We start from the raw sequence: 20,045 nt of genomic DNA on the forward strand, positions 1-20,045 counted from the left end.
CGGCCAAAGGCTTTGCCTTTCCTCAAAGAGTTTTGGTTGAAAAGTCTGGGATGTTTTTGTCCGGTCACGATGGGTTTTCCTGCTACACCCAACCTCTTCCACTGCCATCTTGCATAGTTACATTCATTGGCTTGAGCTTGGCCTTGGGTGCATTTCAGATTTCTCCTCTATTTTTCCCTTCCATTGGTAGCTATCACCACCCTTCACCCTCTGCCATGAGCTCTGCCTTCTGCAGTCTGGCCCTTGCATAATCAAGGGAGACAGCCTTCCTGTTGTTACTGTTGAAGCTGCAATAAATAGCATATCCATTTCTCCATTTATCTGCTTTTTGAAATCCAGCCCATAATGCCAGCAATAATTACTCTGTTTCTATATTTAGAGATCATCAGCACCTCATGAATATCAAATTGTGCTGTTATTATCTCTGTACAATATGGGCCAGTCTACTATCAGTGTAAACATTTATAACAGTGATTATCAGTAGGACTGCTAGAGATCCCAAAATAGACAAGGCTGAACAGGAGTCTGCCATTATTTGTTTACTGGGGGAGGCAGGGAGAGAGGCAGAAGAGCCAGCTGAAGGTCTGACAGCACAGAGCCCATCTAGCACCACTGTGGGAAGGCTGGAACATGGGGAACTGCACCTGGTGGGACCATTAGGAGCAAGTGGGGAAGAGTCTGCTAGCCCAAGCACCATCTTAAATCTTGGAATGAGGTTGCCATCTGCACAAACATCCTGCCCCCACAGGAAAATTCCTCAGAACACTTCCTCAGGGTATATTTTTAGTATCTTCATTTGTCCAAGAAGGTGTTTTTTAGAGCTGTAGTCTGACTGGATTGGTAAATCATAGAAACAATTTCCAAATTACAGATTCAACTAATTTTGCTGTCAGTATCAGCTCGCCAAGGGGAAATGGTTGGTGTCTCATCTTCTGTGGCATTGAATGGCTGCATCTGAAGGTGTCTGGCCTCCCCAGGCAGTGCTTGCTGTTGGCTTGAAATAAAACTGCGCTCTGAGCTCAGGCAAATGGCAGGATGCACAGACAGGAGGGTGTTGAGAGGCTGCTGGTGAATGTTAAGGGCATGGGTGAATGCCAATGGGTTTTTGCACTTGCTAACTTGTTTGGCTTTTTGTTTTGATGGACGTGCTGCATTGCACTGAGAAGGGCTGATCTAAACCTCTGTCAAACAGCTGAAGTTCAGTGGATCTGGCTGCCTCCTAAGAGACCTTTCCCCTGCTCTCCAGGAGGCTTCCAAGGAACAGTCACTCACCATCATCTTTCAGAGCTGTCAAGATGCTTCAGCAGCTCAGCTCTTGGCATGGTTTTCCAGCCCTTGCTTGCTCTGCTGTGGCCCTGGCCATGTGGACAGTTTTCCATGCAGATCCATACCCCCCACCTCAAAGGCTTTACTACCATCAACGACTGCAGTGCTTAATGGACTTTTCCTTTCCCTCGCTCTTCCCGAGAGTTATTGCTCCTGAGTGTTTACTTTGCAGCTCTATGGGCCACCTGGGCATGGCTAGGCAGAGCCACCTCCTGGCAGGACAGTAAGGAAAGCTCCCGACCTGCTAGCCCAACACTTGCCACTGCACAAACATTTGGCCACTATCAATGGCATGTTCCCAGCCTGCAGCCTGAGAGGGCAGGGTTACAGCTCAGCACCCAGCTCTTCCTACCCATAAATGGTACATAAATCTGTGCTCCATAGCACCTGTTTTGTATTTAAAGGGGGGGTGTTAAAGTGCAGGTGAGAGAAAATTACTGGCATTTGGAAGGAGCTGGGCAGGAAAGTGACTGTGTGACTCAAGTCAGGGCAAGTGTGCTCCTTATAGATGGGGCTGGTGGCACTGAGGGGACGCCAGGAAAGTGGTAAAACCTTGTGAACACTGTGGATGCTGTGCAACTGCAGGTCCTGCTATCCCATACTATTTTGCCCCATGACAGCAATATATCCACACCTAAGCACATCCTTTAGAGTCTAGCTGAAAACATTTTAGTGACACTAAAACAAAGCCCTAGAATCAAATTTTCTATTCTGAATAGAAAAAGTCAGTAAATAAAGCTGGCTTCTTATGAATTCCTCATCCCTGAAAGTGCTGTAATACACCACTCGACAGTTTCTGTCCTAGCTAATTTCTAGAATCAGCTCTCTTTTCACAGAAACCACTGCCAGAAGAGGACATGACTAAGCAAGAGAGGAAACTCAACTGTAGCAAAATGTGAGTGAAACAGAAAATAATCACTGAGTAAACTAGTACTTGTCAGTTCAGCATGGGAAACAAATCTAGATCATTCTCTGCAGCTTTGGAGAGACCTCACTGGCTCTTGTACAGCTGGCTTGGGGAGACAAACAGAATACAAAACAGAAGTTAAGGGCTCCAGGGCCGTGCACAGCACCTCGCACTTTCATCTCTTGCACAAGAGGACGTGTCCTTCCGACAAGAGAGCTCTTGTGCACATGTTTGTGCTGCGAGAATGCCGTCTATGTTTGGTTTGGAAAAGCTATGCTTGCTTAACAAAACCTGAATTTATCCCTGTAATCCTTCCCTGCATCTCCATGGCCAGATTGGAGCAGCCTGTGGAAAAAATTCCTGTCTATTTTCAGTAATAGATAAAAGCATTCAGATTACAGAGTGCAAATCTCATCTCAAAACGGCTGGAAAAATCCATTCAGCGCCACTGTCACTGACCCTTGCGACGTCTCCAAGTAATGAATTTCAGTTGCCTGTGCCTCTCCCCTCTGCTGCCTCCTTCTCCTCCTGCCACCACTGCCAGAACTGCCCATGCTCCCAGCATCTGCAAAATGTCAGCCTTGAGTCCCACTGTTCATCCCATGGGGAGCAGGGAGGGAAGCGTTATATAAAAGAGCCGAGTGTGGAAATTATTATTGATGCCACTGCTTGAAACCACTAGTGGGATCCTTTCAGTCCAGTGTCCACGCTCACAAATTTTGGCAGAGCACTCATGTGCCAAGGAAGGGGTGCTCTTTACCACAAAGGTAAAGTGCCAGGAGCTAGATACAGTGTCATCCCCTCCACTGCCAGGAGATCCCAGAGCAAATGAGCCTTTAGCACCACTTATTAGTTCATGAGATGGACGATTCCATGGAGGAGATTACTGCTCATTTAGAGGGATTGTGTGATTTAGGCAGTCCCTGAGGTTTGATGAATTCCTGCTCATGGTGGATTAGATGCCCTGTTAGTAAGCAAAATATTTAAGGCAACGGCAGTGAGCTTACATCTCGCTCTATTTTGTTTATGGATTACAGTCTTCATAATTAATACCAAGGAAGAAGGCACCCAGATGGGCTGAGCTTTTGAAAGATTAACCTTGATAGAATTTCTTTTTTTAATTTAAAACTTTATTAGTCTTTCTGTGATGTTCAGAGCAGACCTGGGATGCTGATAGCTTTGTGTCTGACTCATCAAGTGTCTAACAGGAGTCCTGTGGTCCTCCCTTGGGATTCACACAGCTGACAATCACCATGCTTGTGTTCCCTCTGACAAAATCAGACTGAATCCTGGTAGGTTCTGAAAAAAACATTTTCAGAGCTGAGGATGCTTCAGATGTTATTCCTTCTGTTTCAAGATGATGAGCAGGATATGAAAATCTAAAAGAGATGTGTGTGGCGAAAAAGAGATGTTGGAGAGATCACTAGCTCTGATTATGAGCACATGGTTTAGGGTGATAATGTGGGTGTTGCTCCTAGCACTGCTAACCTTCCAGGACCTGAGGGAATCAGCTCACTTCACCAGGAAACTTATAAATATATCCACTTTGCAATAGAGATGAGAGAAGCTAAGTTGTTACCTATCCAGTGTGGACAGAGAGAAGCACAGAACTGAGTGAAATGTGTGAAGAAAGGACAAGGTATTTAAACGACTTCCAAATACTTTGAGACCTTGGATTACAAGGCAGCAGCTACAACATAAGCACAAATTCTGCATTTAATGCATGTGCATGTTCAGAGCTGGATTTATCTCGTGCAGGCACATGAATGTGTATTTGCATGCATGTCCTTTGAAGCCCAAACACGGCTCAGCTGAACATGCAAGTGAAGAAAACTGGGCAGTGTGTGTGTGTATCTACAGATACATGCATTGCACATGGAGTACATGTGCCAAAACACACTGGAAAGCACAGCACACCTATTGCAGTCTGCCTCAAAGTCTAATGCTAAGATCAGAATTTGTTTTGTCTCACTGCCTTATTTTTTTAAGCCTAGAGAAATATGCATACTAGCCAAAATAATCTGATTCCTGAGCTCACTTTGGTATTTTCCACAATTTTCAACCAGCTGTCAGGTGAAATTTTCAGCAATTGTAAATGGCTGTTGAAATTTTTAGAAATGCTCTAACTGCACCATTTTAAAGAAATGCCAAATGGTTCTTCTTTTAAGATATTATGAACATTTTTTATCATTTCTAACAAAGCAAATGGTCTTTTTGAAAATCATATATCTGAAACAATGGGTATAACTTCATTATTTCAGATAATGGTGTAAAACAAGGATACAACAGGAAAGGTCATTACTGCCTATTAAGGTTAATGAATTTAATACCTCTTAAAGTAGTCATGAAGGGATACATATTGATTCAAGGTTACTGGATCTATATTTAGGGAGTACATAAACCTGAACTATATTGATATGTATAAAAATGAAGGTGTTCTTTATAACGTAGAATCAAATTGCAGGTTATAAAAATTTTGTTTTAATTATCTTTGGAAGATCTGGAGGTGTTTCTGTTGTGATCATGAGCCTGAGAATTATAACAATGCCTTCTTCAAGTGAAAATCTAACCTGTTAAGAGAAAATAAATGTGGAAATTCAGTAAAAGATTCAACTCTGACCCATTTGGAAGACGAAATAAGCCTGTGATATCCTGTTCGTTCACCAGGGAGTCATACTTATCATTGAATTGTTACAGCTAGACAGAACACAGGTATTTATATATTCTGTATGATCCAAGTGCTTAAAATTGCTTTCAACTGTTGACTTCACTGGAGATGAATGAAAGACATTAATAGGACCGCTGCGATCCAGCCTCTTCCAGCACTGTGTAATGGCCCCAGGAATATCTCCTGTGTACATCATTCCCACCCGTTCCAGGAGTTCCCATGGCATTGTGTAAGCCCCAGCAGAGAGGTCACCACAGCTCCTGCTGCCAAGCTCCCCCACCAGCTGCTGCCAGCTGATGGCTGCTCTGCAGGAAAACAGCTCTACAACACAGGCAGCTCGTGGGGCCACTTGGATGGGTGCCTTCTGGAACAAAAAGGAGGAGGGGAAGGGAGGGAAAGGAATGGAAAAAAGAAGAGAGAAAAGAAGAGAACTAAAATGAAACACATGGATACGGGTGGGAAAATGAGTTCTGTTCCTCGCTGAAGCTGCCCAGGCAGATTCTCTTACCTGTGTCCATGTCACACAATGTGTTTGGCCAGCCAAGAGAACAGGCATGTTATCAAAACACTAAATAATGCTCTTCACTGGTCCATAAGGACACTGACGAGTCAAAGTGGCTTCCCCTAGGCCCCATCCCTGTGTGATGGAGGCAGAGATGAGCAAATCTTCTTGGATAAACGCCCATGGACAATTCATGTTGCCCCTTTGCTTCTGCTTGGACTATCTCTATCTTTTCCATGTAAGTCTCCTTTACTCCTGACTCCTGCTGTTTCTTGATCTGCATTTAAAGCTATGTGTTTTTGCAATGAGGGATTTCGTGAAAGGAGAAAGCACCTTCCTTTTCTTCCAGGAAAGGTAGGTTTAAAGGGTCTCAGAGGCATTATTTTAGGTCTTCTGAATATGTTTATTGGTTTAGAATGGATGTAATGTATAAATTAGTCAGACAAAAGGTTGAAATATGGAAAACCTGGAAAGTGTCCAAATCCCCCACACACAGGACTTTCCACGTACACCTTCCCAACAATTTCTAACTCTCCAGCTCTGAGAGTAATGCTTAGTTTTGAACTTAGCTTTAGTTAAACATGGTGAAGAATCCATCCTAGACCTCACTGAATTGGTAGCCAGCCCGCCCATGGATATGTCCGTAAACTCCAAATAGACTCGGTAAAACAGAGTGGAAGGGGAGAGTAATAGACTCTGTAATTAGAAAGCTGTCAGTCTCCTAACATAGACTAAACACGTTAAATCCTCCATAACTTTCAGACTGAAGATCAGCATTTACAACTTCAACCTCACATCATTCATAAGCTGTTGTAAATGATGGCACCCACGTAGAAATCCCTCTCGTGGTAAATACTGCCCTGGGCACAGCAGAGTTACCACGAAGCAGCAGCCTCCAAACAGTCTGAAATTATAAACTCTGGGCAAAGCAGGTTACAGCAACCCAATAGACAGGAGAGGTGAGGTTCCCACCTCCAAATTGGCATGATGCAGCCTCCCAGTAAAGCACAACTGAGAGGATAAAACTGTTCTGGAGACCACAGTGATTCCTTTCCAGCCGTCTGAGGTCCAGAAGCCTTAAAGACCCTTGTGCTTAGGACATGCTGAAATGAAAACCTGACTTTTATGACAGTGCCTTGGAGGAAGCAGCATCACAGCTGCATGGGAAACTGGTCTGTCCTTTGGTTCTACATTCTAATGAACACCTTCATTTTTATATACATCAATATAGTTCAGGTTTATGTACTCCGTATCTGTAGATCCAGTAACCTTGAATCAACATGTATCCCTTCATGACTACTTTAAGAGGTATTAACCTGGATTGCTTTCATGACAGGCCAAAAAAAGGGCTGGAATAGTGTTTCTTCTTCCACCTCTGCCTGTAGGCTCCACAAGGAGGTAGAAGTGTGGGTACACTGCACTCCATCCCCAGCTTGCTGACAACTGGAGGACGTGAGTTGATGGCACTTTGCTGCCTGAACTCCTGCCTTGCAACTCTGGCCACTCTGGCCTGATTCACCCTGAGCTGTATCAGTGTGTGTTGTCACCAGTCCTTGGGTGGTTGTGCAGGCAGCTGACAGATCTTCTGTCCATAGCACTGGCAGCTGGGGTCCTTTGTCACTCCTTGGGTAGGCCTGCTCCCTGCTCCTGACCCTGGCTGAGGTGCAGGAGCCATGGAGCTCTCTTTGGGGCACCTTTTCACTAGACAGGGGGAAGGGAGGTGGACCTCTGCCAAGAGATTTGAAAAAGTGGGTTCTTTTGCTCATTATCTGGATATATATTGCCATTGCTGGCTTTGCCTGGCTTTATGACTGTGCTCCCTCTTGCCTAATAAAGATCTGGGAATGCAAGTGAGTGGTAGAAATCCATCTCTTTAAGAGCTCCTGGGGAGGGTATGTTTAGTTTTCTCAGGTTTCTAAGTGGAGATTGGAATTTAGTCCTTTATCAAGAGGGGCCACGGGTATATTAAATCCAAACATTTTTCTCTGCTGCTAACCACCTGGCAGAAAGGTTACACTAATTACATCAGATGTATTTTCTCAAATTTTCCTGCTTCTATTATAAGTGTGAGGCTTATGACAGGGGAACCAGATTGAGCACTGGGAAATGCAACCTGTCTTATTCACAACTCAGTCCCCAGATTAACCAGGAGACAGTGACCCTCATGGGAGGTAAGGTATGGGGACAGAAACAGGCAGGTCATGGGAGAAGAGCATGGCAGAAATGATCCAATTCTGTCACCAAACAGTGCCAGGTCCAAACTCTTGGGCAGGGAGTGGACAGGCACTGTGCCAGCAGAAAGTGCACAGGACCATGATGCTTTGAACTTGGAGCAATGAAAGCAATTTTTGTGCTGTGCAAATGGCTCTTTACCTTCCTCCTAACAATCAGCAGACATTTTTTGGTTTTGCCATTTTGAGAGTCGTGGGAATGGCGATGCAGATGTTGGCTTGGTCTAGAGAGGGATGAATAGAAAGGAACAAGAGGTGGGTGAAAGGCCATGCTTATGACACTAAAGATGAGCCTTCATACTTTCCAACAAATCTGTGCCCCTCTGGCAAATGCCACAGTGTGGCCAGCCATCATCTCAAACCCTGCAGTACCACTCACATAAACTGGAATGTCTGGACTTTTATCATGTTTCCCTGTGTAGTATTTTTGCTAAGGGTGTCTCAAAACTTGGATACATGGGCCAGGTTTTGGGGGAAACGTAAGGTTTTAAGATTTTCCTGGAAAGCAACAGTGTTAATTTTTATCTCCATCCAAAACCAAATTGCTCAGAAGTGACAGTGGTGAAAACAGTATTTAGTAGAAAAACACTGTCCTACTCAAAAGAGAGCATAAAGAAAAAAAAAAGTCACAGGTAAAAAAGTAGAGGAGTAAAATATTATTTGACCATGTTATTTTAAGTGAAACTCAGGCATTAAAGTGCACTGGGGGCTGAACTTCTTACATTTAGTGACAGACCTTCTGACATGCTCCAACCAGATGCTTCTGTAGATTGGAAATGAGCAACAGGGAAGAAATATGGTAGGGTTTTTTTTCAAGATGCAACAAGATGTTGTACTTCCTGGCCACATGTAAAATGAATTTACAACGGAAACATGCCAGAAATGCCTGAGGGTAACACTAGCCATAGCAGAATGCTGAGTCTTTCTTTTTTTCTTTCTTTTCCTCCAGCATTGAATAATGGTCCTGAATGTCATTTTTCTTAAAACAACCCCAGCATGGGTGACTGGTGAGTGAGATCAAGGTTCCATGTTTCATAGGGCACATCAGGAAAAAGTTATTGTGCAATCTGATCTCTACTGCACATACGTCCTCTGTCACACACACTGAGATAACTCTCAAGGTTATTTATTGCAACAGGCCCCTAAAGTGATGACATTGTGAAATTAATATTATTACTATGAATAATTGCGTAATTTTCTCTGACTCTAGTTATTCTTGTTTTCTGCTAATACATGCATGTCAATGCTGTTCATTGCTGGAGTGACTGGAAACATTTCACATGGTTTGCAGAGAACAGTTTTAACATTTTCCAAGCAAAGGGGGAAAATGCTCTTTGACTCTTTTTGGCCAGGTTTGCAAAATATTTAAGCACGGGGCTAGCAGGCCTCTGTCAAGGTCACTGTAACCTTAAAAACACTTCCCCTGATTCATTAGGTTTTCAATTACACTGGAGTGAGCAGAGCTGCCTCTTAATTCAAAGAGGAGAAGAGAGGGACAGCCAATCTCATAATGCAGGAACAACAGTAAATTACCCTGCACCAAGCCCTGTGTGCCTCAGAGGGCTGATGGCAGCGCTGAGCTCTGGGTGATGAAGAGCCAAGCCCTGCAGCCTGAGGGGCAGATTCAGGTGCTGGTTACAGCACTGCAAATCTCTCTTTCAAGCACAAGCAGTGCTTTATGCTTTGCACAGGGAACAGGAGAAAATACCACTGGGCAGTAAGTTGAGAGACCTGGAAGACTTTTATGTCTTATTTAGGGCTCTTTGCGTTAGTGTCAGCTCTTCCACACTGATGCACATATGCTTTCCTAACCACAATGCTATCCAAAGCCTCCATCTTGGTTAACATTTCATCATTCACACTCCGGGAATTATCATTTCCTCTAGACATGCTGACAAAGCTCATTGTTTATTGCTCACAGCATGTCAGAACTGCTGGTTTTGCTTTGGACTGCAAGATGTTTGGAAAGCCACATGCTTTTTCTGAAGCCGGCTCAGTCCCCTCTGTGCCAGCTTCAGCTGCTGCGTTTGCTTTCGCCCAGAATATTGGATCCTGTCCAGATGAGCCAGAGCAGAGCGTCAGCTTCAGACTGACCAAACAGCACTGGATGTCATGTAACCGTGGCCAAAGTCTTCCTGGCAGCCACAGGTACAGACTTTCTACAGAGAGGGCTGGCATTTGCTACCTTGCTCCCCTCCAGACCCACAGATAAACATGCTGCATGAGTGAGCCAGTGAGTGTGACTGGGACATGTGCCTGTTGTGCCATTTCCCAACCCAGGGGAGATTACAGCTCCTCCTGGCAGCAGAATTGCCCATGGAGAGACTGTAGCAGGGAAGGAGGCCATGCACCACCCCTTCTGGAAAAGTAAACGATCTTCAGCCATGGTTCTGTGCTCCAGATCTCTCCAGCCAGAAATGGGGGCAACACCTGTCTGCTCACTGACCTGTTACAACACTGCAGTCACGAGCAGTTGCTAAATGGTGCAGAATTGCAGATCATTATTTATTAGTTACTGCATTTCATATGACAGGACATATATTTTTCCCTAAATTCCTGAAAGCTGGATGAACACAGAAAACAGAAAACTGTTCCTACAGATCTGTACAGCGTTACCTCTGGCTGCATGGCTGAGCCCTGCTCTCAGTCCAGGAGGGGTGAGAGCTGAGTGTTTTGGCGAAAGCTTAATTTCTGTCTCGCAGGTGAAGTCCTGAGCCACATAATCTGACCTCCCCAGCTAAAATCTCTCCTGGAAGATCTGTCTTGCCCACAGCAGTACCACAGGCAGGAAAGGGGACACATAGCACAGGAGATGCCTGTCCTGTCATGCTGCACCCATGAGTAGAGGCAGAGCAGCAGGAATGGACTGAGAGCTGTAAGACCAGCAAAGCAGCAGTCAGGGGACGTCCTCAGCACGCAGCAATTAATAGCCAGGGATGAGCAGGGTGACCTCCCCACTCCTCACTGCATGGACAGACATGCTCAAAGGCACAGAACACATTCTCTGCAGGATGGAGGTTCCTCTGCATCCAGTGATTGCTCCTGAGGTTGTTACTCCCCCCACAGTAACCCCAAAGGGACTAGTCCAGCCCAGGGAGATAGTAAGGAGGGCTGGAGAGTCTGTTGTCACTGGGAAATCAGTAAGTGGTTTGAGTAAGTTTTTGGGAAAGCAGACGACTCCTAAGGGGCACTGGCTCTGATGACAAAGAGAAGCTTTACCACAGAGCCCAGGCAGATCCATGCTCCTGGGAGCACTGCCCTTCCTCACCCCTCACCTGCACCTCACACTATCTCACTCTGCTGCTTTGGCCTGACAAGCCCCTGTAGCTGTGACCTGTCTCTTGGAGCCTGTTATTCCACATCTTATTTGCATTGTCCAGGATCTGTCCAGGTGGTTAAACAAAAGACATCTTTTCATTATTGTTGTTGTTTTTACTGTGCCATTGCTATGTCCTTTATAAAAGCTTTGCTTTTCCTGTCAGGAATAATCTCTGGAAACTTGGATAGAATCCTTTGGCTCACACTAGAAAAGGTTATAAAATCCTGGGAACCCAAAATGCTTCTCTGTTTTTTTCACTAAACATCTTTTTCCAGCTTGAAAAATGCATTTCTTGTTTCTGATTTGTTTCCTGATTTAGGGAAAATTTCTTCCTAACCTGCCAGTTGTCCTCCTGTCCAGCACAGCTGGGCATTTGGAAGACTGTGCCCAAGTGCTCAGAGGGCTCCAGAGACCTTTCTCTTGCTCCCCACCACAAGTCTGACTCTCCCTACAGTTACAAGGAAGCCACTAATTTCCTCATTGCTCTGGTTTCTCCATCTGCCACCTTGTGATATAATATTTACTTATCTTTTCAAAGCATTTTAAATCTCTGTAGGAATGCATTATAAAAGTGCATTAGTGTTATTACTTTACTCCGTTGTGTAACTCTGAGGAGTGGCTTACATAAGGCTGGCTCCTCTATCCCTTCTCTGACCCCCATCCATTGTCCCACTGCTCTTGCTGCCTCCTCCCAAGACAGCAATAATTAAACTCTGGTTTCCCAGTACCCTCCTTGATTCCTACCCAGAGTTTGGGGAGTTGGCATCCACTTCTCTCTTCATCAGTCCAGAGATTGGCAGCTTTGGATTCAAAGGTTCTGCTGCCTCTCCCTCCACACCTCTGTCACCTGCATTAGGGTCACAAGATATATTTTCAGAAGCTCCAGAATTAGTTTTATGAACTCAAAGCACCCTTTTCTGGCATCTAGAAGTATCCCATCAACCACAATCTTTGACACTTCCTTATAACTGTGACATGAGTTTTATTGGGAGGGCATTTGTAACCTCTTAGCCCTGTACTCTCTCAGGTTCAGCCTTCACAAACCAAGACAGCAGGACCAGAGGAGCAGTCCAGCATAACCTAAAGCAGAATGTATTCAGATGGTGTGGTGAAAGGAATGGAGTTCTTAATGAGAATGACATAGCTGACTCCTGATGTGCTACCGTGACCTGCTTTTTTTTACAGAGCATTTTTCTTTTTAGTAGGTAAGTGAAAGTTTTTTGTTCCTTGTATTTTCTGTCATGCCAAAACACCTATTTTCAGTGAGATAAAAGGTAGTCAAAAAAGCAGGTACTTGAATTAACAATACTGTGTCGAAGAGCTTTCACTAAAGGGGCAGATGACAGGAATATGAAGGGTGCAAACCAGTCAGACTCCTCCATGCTCTTCCTCTTTCTCTTCCTCCTTTCCTGAAGGATATTGGTCCACATCCTGACCATTTTATGTGAAACAGCTGCCAGGTTTCATGCCAGAGGTGACTGCATTGCAGAGACAAGCAAATGTGCTGCTGTATTACTGCCAGATACTGACCTCATGTGCATTAGCCTTGGCTTTTCAAAGTGCTCCATTGGCTTTGGTGGTGCAGCTCCAGCCTGACCCCAGCATAAAAGAGATCTGAGCCCACTCCACTAATTTTTGGCATTCAAAACCATAAAGTGTGTGTCCCATAACAATGTGCTCATACACTCTGCCACCCTGCTAACACCCATCTCACACAGGCTGTCTCTCTCTCATAGTCAATTATTTGGACAAGAACTGGTGACTAATAGAAGCAATTTGTTGGAAACACGCTGTTCCCAAGTGACCAGCAGCAAATTGCTAATGACTGACATTAGAATGACCATTTTCCAAAGAGGAATAGTGGAAAGCTCACTGTGCACAGCACTGATCACATTTAGCAACAAAACAACCCCTCCTGATTCTGGCATCTGCCATTTATGGTGGCTACTGTTTGCTTCCTTTCCCTGCTACATCCATAGGACCAATTACACTGAAATTAAGCAACCCCATACTATTTGTTGACATAAACATGAAATGTAATGAAAGGTACACTTCACTAATGTGACCTTATAAACTCGATGGACAAAACATTAAAAATACAAATGCACTATAGGGAGAAACCCTGCATTTTTCAGGAGATGGATCATAGGGCTTAATAGATCATTTCCATCTCTGAAATTTCTGAATTGTGATGAATGGAATTTCTTAGTATTTGAGGCAAGAGAGGGGCATGTTTAAACAGACTGGAGAGGGCTGCAGTATAAAATCTTTGCACTATAAAAAAGGCAGCCTTGGTTTTTATTGCCCCTGTGGGGAATCTCCTGTGAACCAAACAGCAACTAAATCAAATAAACATTTCTGAATCAACTCCATCTTCTCTTCAGCTTTGGAGAGTTTAAAAAACCCTGTAATTTATTGAATCGTCTTTTATGGTTGTACCTACAGATGTCTTTTGAATTTGATAGTAAAAACATTTAAACTCATAATGTTTCCCAAATCAGCTAAACCCATTATATCACCTGTGCCAGTTACTATATTTGTAGGGTAGTAAACAGTGGCCTTTATTGTTTGCTGTTCATGGGGCTGTACATAAGAACGAGCTTAGTCTGTCTCCAGAGATATACACCTACCTTGCAGGCACCAGAAATATTATACCAGCTTAAATCAGTGCAAGCTTTCCATGCTGTCACTGCCTCCCCTGTTTTGATCTGGTGACAGTAATCTCTATTCACTGCTGTGCTGATACCCTTCGAGTCAAGGCCCCTTCTCTACTTCTGCTGTTTCTGGAAGAAAAATTAACAAGTGCAGCTTGGGCATGTTATGAACAGTTAGCAAATTTCCACACCTAGGAGGGTATGTGGGCTCAGATAGCTGATTTTCTTCGCAAGCAGATGGAGAGGTGAAAATCCTTCTGCAGGCTTGTCACACCCTTATCTCAAACCCTCCAGAAAAGTAGGCAAATGGAGGTGAGACGCTGAATTATCCAGACATCAAGTAACTTAGCTCTTCTCACAGGCTGTGAAATTTGCTCAGAAAACCCAGAAGAGAGGAAAATCCCAGGTGGATGTGGAGCATGGCAGATTCTGTAAATGAGCTACAGGAGGTCTGTTAGGGGAGAGCAGGGGTGTGAAAGCAGAGCCATCCCAAGGTGCCCTTGGAGTAAAGGCAGTAGGGGCCCTGAGGATCACATCTGCACTGGGCTTTGGGGAATGCACCTCATGACCTCCCACCTCGGACATTTAATAGCTCCTTCTCATCTTTCACTTTCTCTCATGCAATCCTTTCCTCTTCCTCTTCTTCCATTCCTTGAATTTATCATTTAATACCATCTCTGGGGCTAATTTTGCAACTGTTTACACGGCATAGGACCATTAGGAAAGCAATTAACACATACTGATGAGATTTAGGAAGTGGAAATAGCCATGTAAACCACAGATCCATAAGTAGCTTGTGAATCTCAATTTGAAAACCAATTGGTGCAAGCACAGCCCAGGCCATTTCTCAACAAGAGCTCCTAGAAAGTCTCTTTATTCAAGTGACTGAGGCTTTTCCAAGGAACAGGAGAACATGAGTTATCTTTCTGCTGTTCTTTGGCAGTTATAGAGAGGCGTGACTGGCTGCCTAATGATATTTTCCATACTGTTTATCTTTTCTTCCCTTTGAGTGCCACATGGTCTATCATTCCCTCAGCTCAGATATGGGCCCCAAGGGGACTTAGCCTGCAAATAAAACACGGAGCTAAGCAATAGTGATTAAAACCCCAAATGTTTCAGGCATACTGCTCTTGTTAGTAACACTGGTTTCAAATGATTTCCCTCCTCTCTGTGTCCCCTCTTGGAGACTTGTTATGAGCTCCATGATGCCACTTGTCATCCAGCTGAGCTAACACAAGATGAATGGAGGGGTCCTGCTACAAAGCATATAGGCAAAAAATGTTTTGTAAAGCTAACCCCAGCTATTAAAAAAAAAATTAAAATTCCTTTCTCTTGTGTTCCTATGAAGACCTTACATTCTTCATGCCTATGTTTCCAGGTCCTGGCAGTGGACGGATAGTAGCTTGTGTCATTTTCTGTTTTCCCTTTCTATTTCTCAGGCGCTAATATGACTTGAAAGACTCAATCATTTTCAATTTCACCCCTTTGCAAAAGGATTTTAATTTTTGTGAGTTTTTTTCCCCCCACTGTGGGCAACTTTCTAGTTTTCAATCTGTTTTTTTAGATGAACTTTCCTTATGTGACCATGCTGCTTTTCAGTCTGGCTGCAAGTCCCTTTCCAAGAGCTTTTGAACCTTCTTCATGAATTTTGCTCAAATTTGATGGAAGGGCAGAAAGGCAGAATTCTCAGAAACAATCATGCTCTTACAAGATCTGTTAATACAGACATTATGATAGAGGAGTGAGAACTAAATTCATGCCCTGACTGAGCAAACATTATTGTTTCTCTTGGCAGCTGGTACTTGCTGGCCCACCTGCACCTACTCTTCTTGCTTTGCAAGGATGCTGTCCATGGAGTGGGAAGGAGACAAAATTAATGCAGTGGGGATGGAGATGGGCTGAGTGGCACAGGGAAGTATGGCTGTTGGGAATCAGGCCTTGCTGCTTCCAGCTCTCCCCACAGGAATTGTTTTGTGGCTAAATTAAATCTATATTGTTTTATTTCAAACACGTGGAAAGCTTGACTTCGGCATCAAATGGCATTATTTTTGTGGACATAAAGCCTATACCTTAATATTATTTTAACAAAGCCTTCTGAAATGCACATACATTTCCAGTCAGCTGGATTCTTCCTTTTTGCTGAATACTGAACATTCTTTTCTTCCCCTCACTGTTGTCTTTGGCTGTAGAAATTGTACTTTCCACTTTCACAAAAACTGTAGGGGCATTATGAATGCCTATATTTTTCTTGAGCAGACTTTTTGCTTTCTAACAAAATGCCTACACTAACTCACTTCACACAAGTTCAGCTTTCAACGTCTGTGTGTAAAGCACAAGGTGCTTATCTGCTTTGCCTGTGTAGTCGCAACTGAAAATTAAATTTGCCTTTGTATTTTCTGCTAGAGTGCTAGGGTGAATGCTTGAAAAGATGCCATGTCCTTCTTCAGCTGCCTGCATGTCAATGTGATAGTCAGAGATTTATTTCCAAATGGTACAAAAGTGCTCTGGGGCTCTTAAGGAAAACAGGAACACCATTACTCATTATTGTTTGTCTTACCAATTTATTTTCTTCACAGATTTAAGTAAAATATCTTAACCAAAAATTTATATAGTGAGGTGTTGGCATTTTCTAAGCAATTTACAAACTTTGGTTATCATCTCCTGACAGCACTCTGAGCAAGAAGAAAATGTCATTATTCTTACTATGCTGATAGGAGAGTGAGATGATTTATCCAGGGTCACCCTGGAAGTGGCAGAGAGTGGGCTGCTGTAAGATTCTGGTCTACATTTTGGTGCATGGAGTGCCAAAGCTCCTTATTAGCTACTTAGAAAATCTTTCTCAGTATTATATTAACCCATTTTAACATGTATTTCTTCCATGCAGAGACCTTCAACCCAAGAGGCAATTAGCCATACGCATTTTTGCCCAGTTTATCAAAAGAGCCATGACTGCCCTTTGGTGCAAATACCAAAAGTCACATATAGACATGACTGCAGTTTCACCCCTCTCACCTTCCTACACTATAGCAGTATAAAAATTTGGGGGCAGCTTTCCATTTAGCATTACAGGGTTGCACCAGGAATTTTTGCAGATATTGCAGATGCAAACTATCTGTTGCAGATGCCAACTTCAAACTTCTGTTTGAAGTTTTGAGGCTGCCCAGGAGCCCGGCCACAAGTCTATGGCTGACAGCCCACGGCACATGCTACCCTTGGGGACATTCTGCTGATGATATGTCTTTCATGCTAAGTTGTTGCTAATTAAAATCCAGCAGCTTGACTTGCTCTTGTCCTTTTATTCATGAGGCGCCAGCAAGGATTCATTTCACCTGGCTTTAACTATGTCATCAGCCAGAGTGACCTCAAGGTGAGCTATTTCAGCTCCCCATGTGCTGGGCTGTTTTAGACATCCAGTTTGGGACAGAATGGGTCACTTTTTAGAGCTGCCTAAAGGAGGGAGTCTTGGTGACTAAGTCTGACTAAATGCCTGTTTCCTGGTTAGCACAAGTCAGCCGAGGTGAATCACACAACAAAGAGCCTCCCGACACAAGAGGCGGAGCGCTCCAACACAGAGCTGGCTTTGTCTCTTCAGCTAAAGCATTTCGAAGTATTTGGGATGCTATTCTTAATTTTACATAAGACCCGGTCCATTCTGGGTTTGAGATTGCACAAGGTTTAGGGAAGCCCATTCCAGTGCTTCACTGCTCTAACTTTGAAGAAATTCTTCCTGTTAACTAATTGGGATTTCTCCTGCTGCATCGTGGGACCAGTGCCTCTATTTGCTTGCTGTGCACCTTGGAGAAGAGTCTGGTAGTAATTTCTCAATTACTTTCCACCAGTTGCAGACAACAGCTAAGTGCCCCCTTAGCTCCTACTTCTCCAGACTGAATGAACAAATCCCTCAAAAAGCAATGACAGCAGAATTTCCAACATTTTTGACTTTTAGGAAGAGATTCCCCAAAGGCTCATTCCCTATTTTTTTTTTTTTTAAATTTCAAGTATTGACCAAATTGATGACTGATTCCCAAGTCCATACAGGTACTCTTTAAGGCAACAAATTCTCACTGGATCATTGGAAGAGACAATGTTGTCCTCAAAGCTAGCTGCAGTGGGAAAGAAGGATCTCAGAGGGGGAACAGCTATGGGGGATACATCCCTAAGTGGATATGGGATCAGGTTTTGCCCTGGTATTTGTACTTTGCAGGAGTTTTGCACAGGAACGTGTTCATCTATAGACATGGAATTGATGTGGAATCAGAGAGAGAGCCCAGGTTGCTCTGGTCCCCATCCAGCAGCTCTTGTCAGCCGGGCACGGACTCACTTTGGTTTCACACAAACATAAAACTTTATTTAAAACCTCCTGGAGTTTCCCTTGTCAGACTGGGGGTTTCACCAGCTTTGTTTACCTTATAAAAACATACATGTGGAAAGAGTATAAAGAGGTTAACTCCATCAACAGTGAGCGGTGGCAAAGGGCCGTGTAATAAAAACTGAAAATACGGCTTGTTTCGGGGAAGGTTAAGGGGAAAGTTAAGTTAAACCATCTCCTCACAGCAGTGGAAAACACGCCACGGTCGTTTTCCAGTACTCTCCCACCGCACAGGCTATTTTATGACGAATTCTGGAGTTAAAGAGGAGTACGGGTTTCCCCTCGGTGCCGCGCTGAGGGACGGACGAACCGCTGTCCCTTTGGGGCTCATGCCCGCATTGAGCCGCCCGCTTTCCCTCCGCAGGCCCCGAGCCCCGTCCGCGCGGTCCCTTTAAGGGGGCCCGGCCGCCAGCGCTGCCATGGCAACGGCGTGACCGCCGTGACCGGAAGTGAGCGGGGTCAGAGGCCGCGGGAAGATGGCGGCGGCCCTGGTGCCCACGGGCGGCGGCGGCGGCGCGGCGGCTCCGTGAGCTCCTCCCGCCGCGGCGGCTCCCTGGGATCCTCCCGCCGCGGCGCTGCCCTGTCCCAGGTGAGGGAGGGGCGGGCGGAGGGGAGGCCGGGCCGCCGGGGTTTCGAGGTTCCGTAGCTCCGCAGCTCCCCTGGCCTCGCCGGGTGTTTGTCGCCCGCCGGGCTCTCTCTTAGCCGCCTCCCGTTTGTCCCCAGGCATGGTCGCCGCTCTGTAGGACGGCCGGGAGCCGCGGCGATGGAGGAGAGCGCTTGAGCTTGTCTGCGGAGGCGTTCCGTGTGTGTGAGACGTGTACGGTACCCGAAAGCTCGGTTTCAGTGCTGCTGCTTTTGTTGCACCTGGAGGAATAAATAACCGGAGGCCTGTTGTTATAATCTCATCCTTAGCGTCTTTCCATTTGGGGGACAAACTGAGTGTCTTGTTTTGGCTTGTACATACACAGAAGCCAGTCAGGGTTTTTTCCAGCTGTAACTGGGTGGTTTTCCTTGGTTCTTGTGCCTGTTGTCACTTTTCCCGTTAGTATTGGCGTGCGTGCTGCCGCCTGGGCTGGATGTGCCCTCTGGCAAAGCTAAACTTTGACCTGAATGGACTCTTGTGCAGGGAATGCAGGGCGAGTGCTGCAACAAGGCTTTGCACAACCGGGCTGTTCAGCACATAGCTGTGGCTGCAAGGAGCTGCACACTAAACATAAACGGTGGAGTTTTAAACTGAGCGTCCAGCTTCACACTGGTGCTTGTGTGTATTCATTGCAATGCAGGTCTTGGTCACTGGGCTTCTTTAATCTCTACTTTTGTTCGTGTGTGGAGTGGGCTACACTAATGGGTAGTGTATTTTACTTACTGATTAAAAATATCATCATAATTCACTTAGTTCATAGCAGCTGGGTGTTCTGTCCAACAGCCCAGCCACTGCTTTTGGACATTTCAGTTGTAGATAGTATGGTAACCTTCTAATGTTTCTCAAGCCTGAGCTTATTCTAACACTGTAAAACAGAGATTAATAGATGGGTCCCCCTCCATCCTGCATCTTACTTGACAAATGAGGAAACTAGGATTAAAAAAAAAAAAAAAAAGCCAAAATATGACTTAAATTGAACACAGAAATCTAAAATGAGTTGTTTGACTTTGCAATGATGTTTTACAGTACTAGCTCATAGTCTGAATGCAGAGCTGCAGTGGAAGCTGTACCTCAGCACGTCAAGGTAGCCCTTACCAGTGTGAATTCAGTTTGGTCAGTGTGTGGGCTTGCAGCTGAAGAGTGTGGTCTCACTCCTTTCCACGGCTGGCCATGGGTTCTTGTTGCTCTCTTTGTAGTGGATTTAGTGGTTGGATAACTTCAGGGACAGTTGATCTAAGAGTTTTATGGGGATGGAAGTTATTCCAGTGAGTGCTTGCTCTGATATGAATGAAAGCTGTTTCTCCCTCTGTGCTAATGTAACCCAGCTCTGGGTCAACCATAATGTGAAACTGTACCTCGAAAAACCAAATCTCAAAGTGGTCATTCAGAAAATCAGAACTACACCTCAAACTTCTGAAAAGTTTCA

At 44.7% G+C, this 20,045-nt stretch overlaps 1 protein-coding gene across 3 annotated transcripts in view; it reads left to right on the top strand.

Annotated features, from left to right (window-relative positions):
- Positions 1-18,426: 18,426 nt before the first annotated feature.
- LCLAT1 (lysocardiolipin acyltransferase 1) overlaps positions 18,427-20,045 on the top strand; it is a 115,734-nt gene continuing 114,115 nt past the window's right edge. For 2 of the 3 annotated variants that reach the window (XM_005493842.4, XM_074536922.1), the window contains exon 1: positions 18,427-18,565. The gene's annotated coding sequence lies outside the window, so the exon portion shown is untranslated. Of the gene's footprint in view, positions 18,566-18,699; positions 18,794-20,045 lie in introns of all 3 variants that reach the window. The other variant, XM_005493841.4, reaches the window with a different exon arrangement.

The sequence above is a fragment of the Zonotrichia albicollis genome, chromosome 3 (assembly GCF_047830755.1).
Source record: "Zonotrichia albicollis isolate bZonAlb1 chromosome 3, bZonAlb1.hap1, whole genome shotgun sequence".
NCBI classification, from domain to species: domain Eukaryota; kingdom Metazoa; phylum Chordata; class Aves; order Passeriformes; family Passerellidae; genus Zonotrichia; species Zonotrichia albicollis.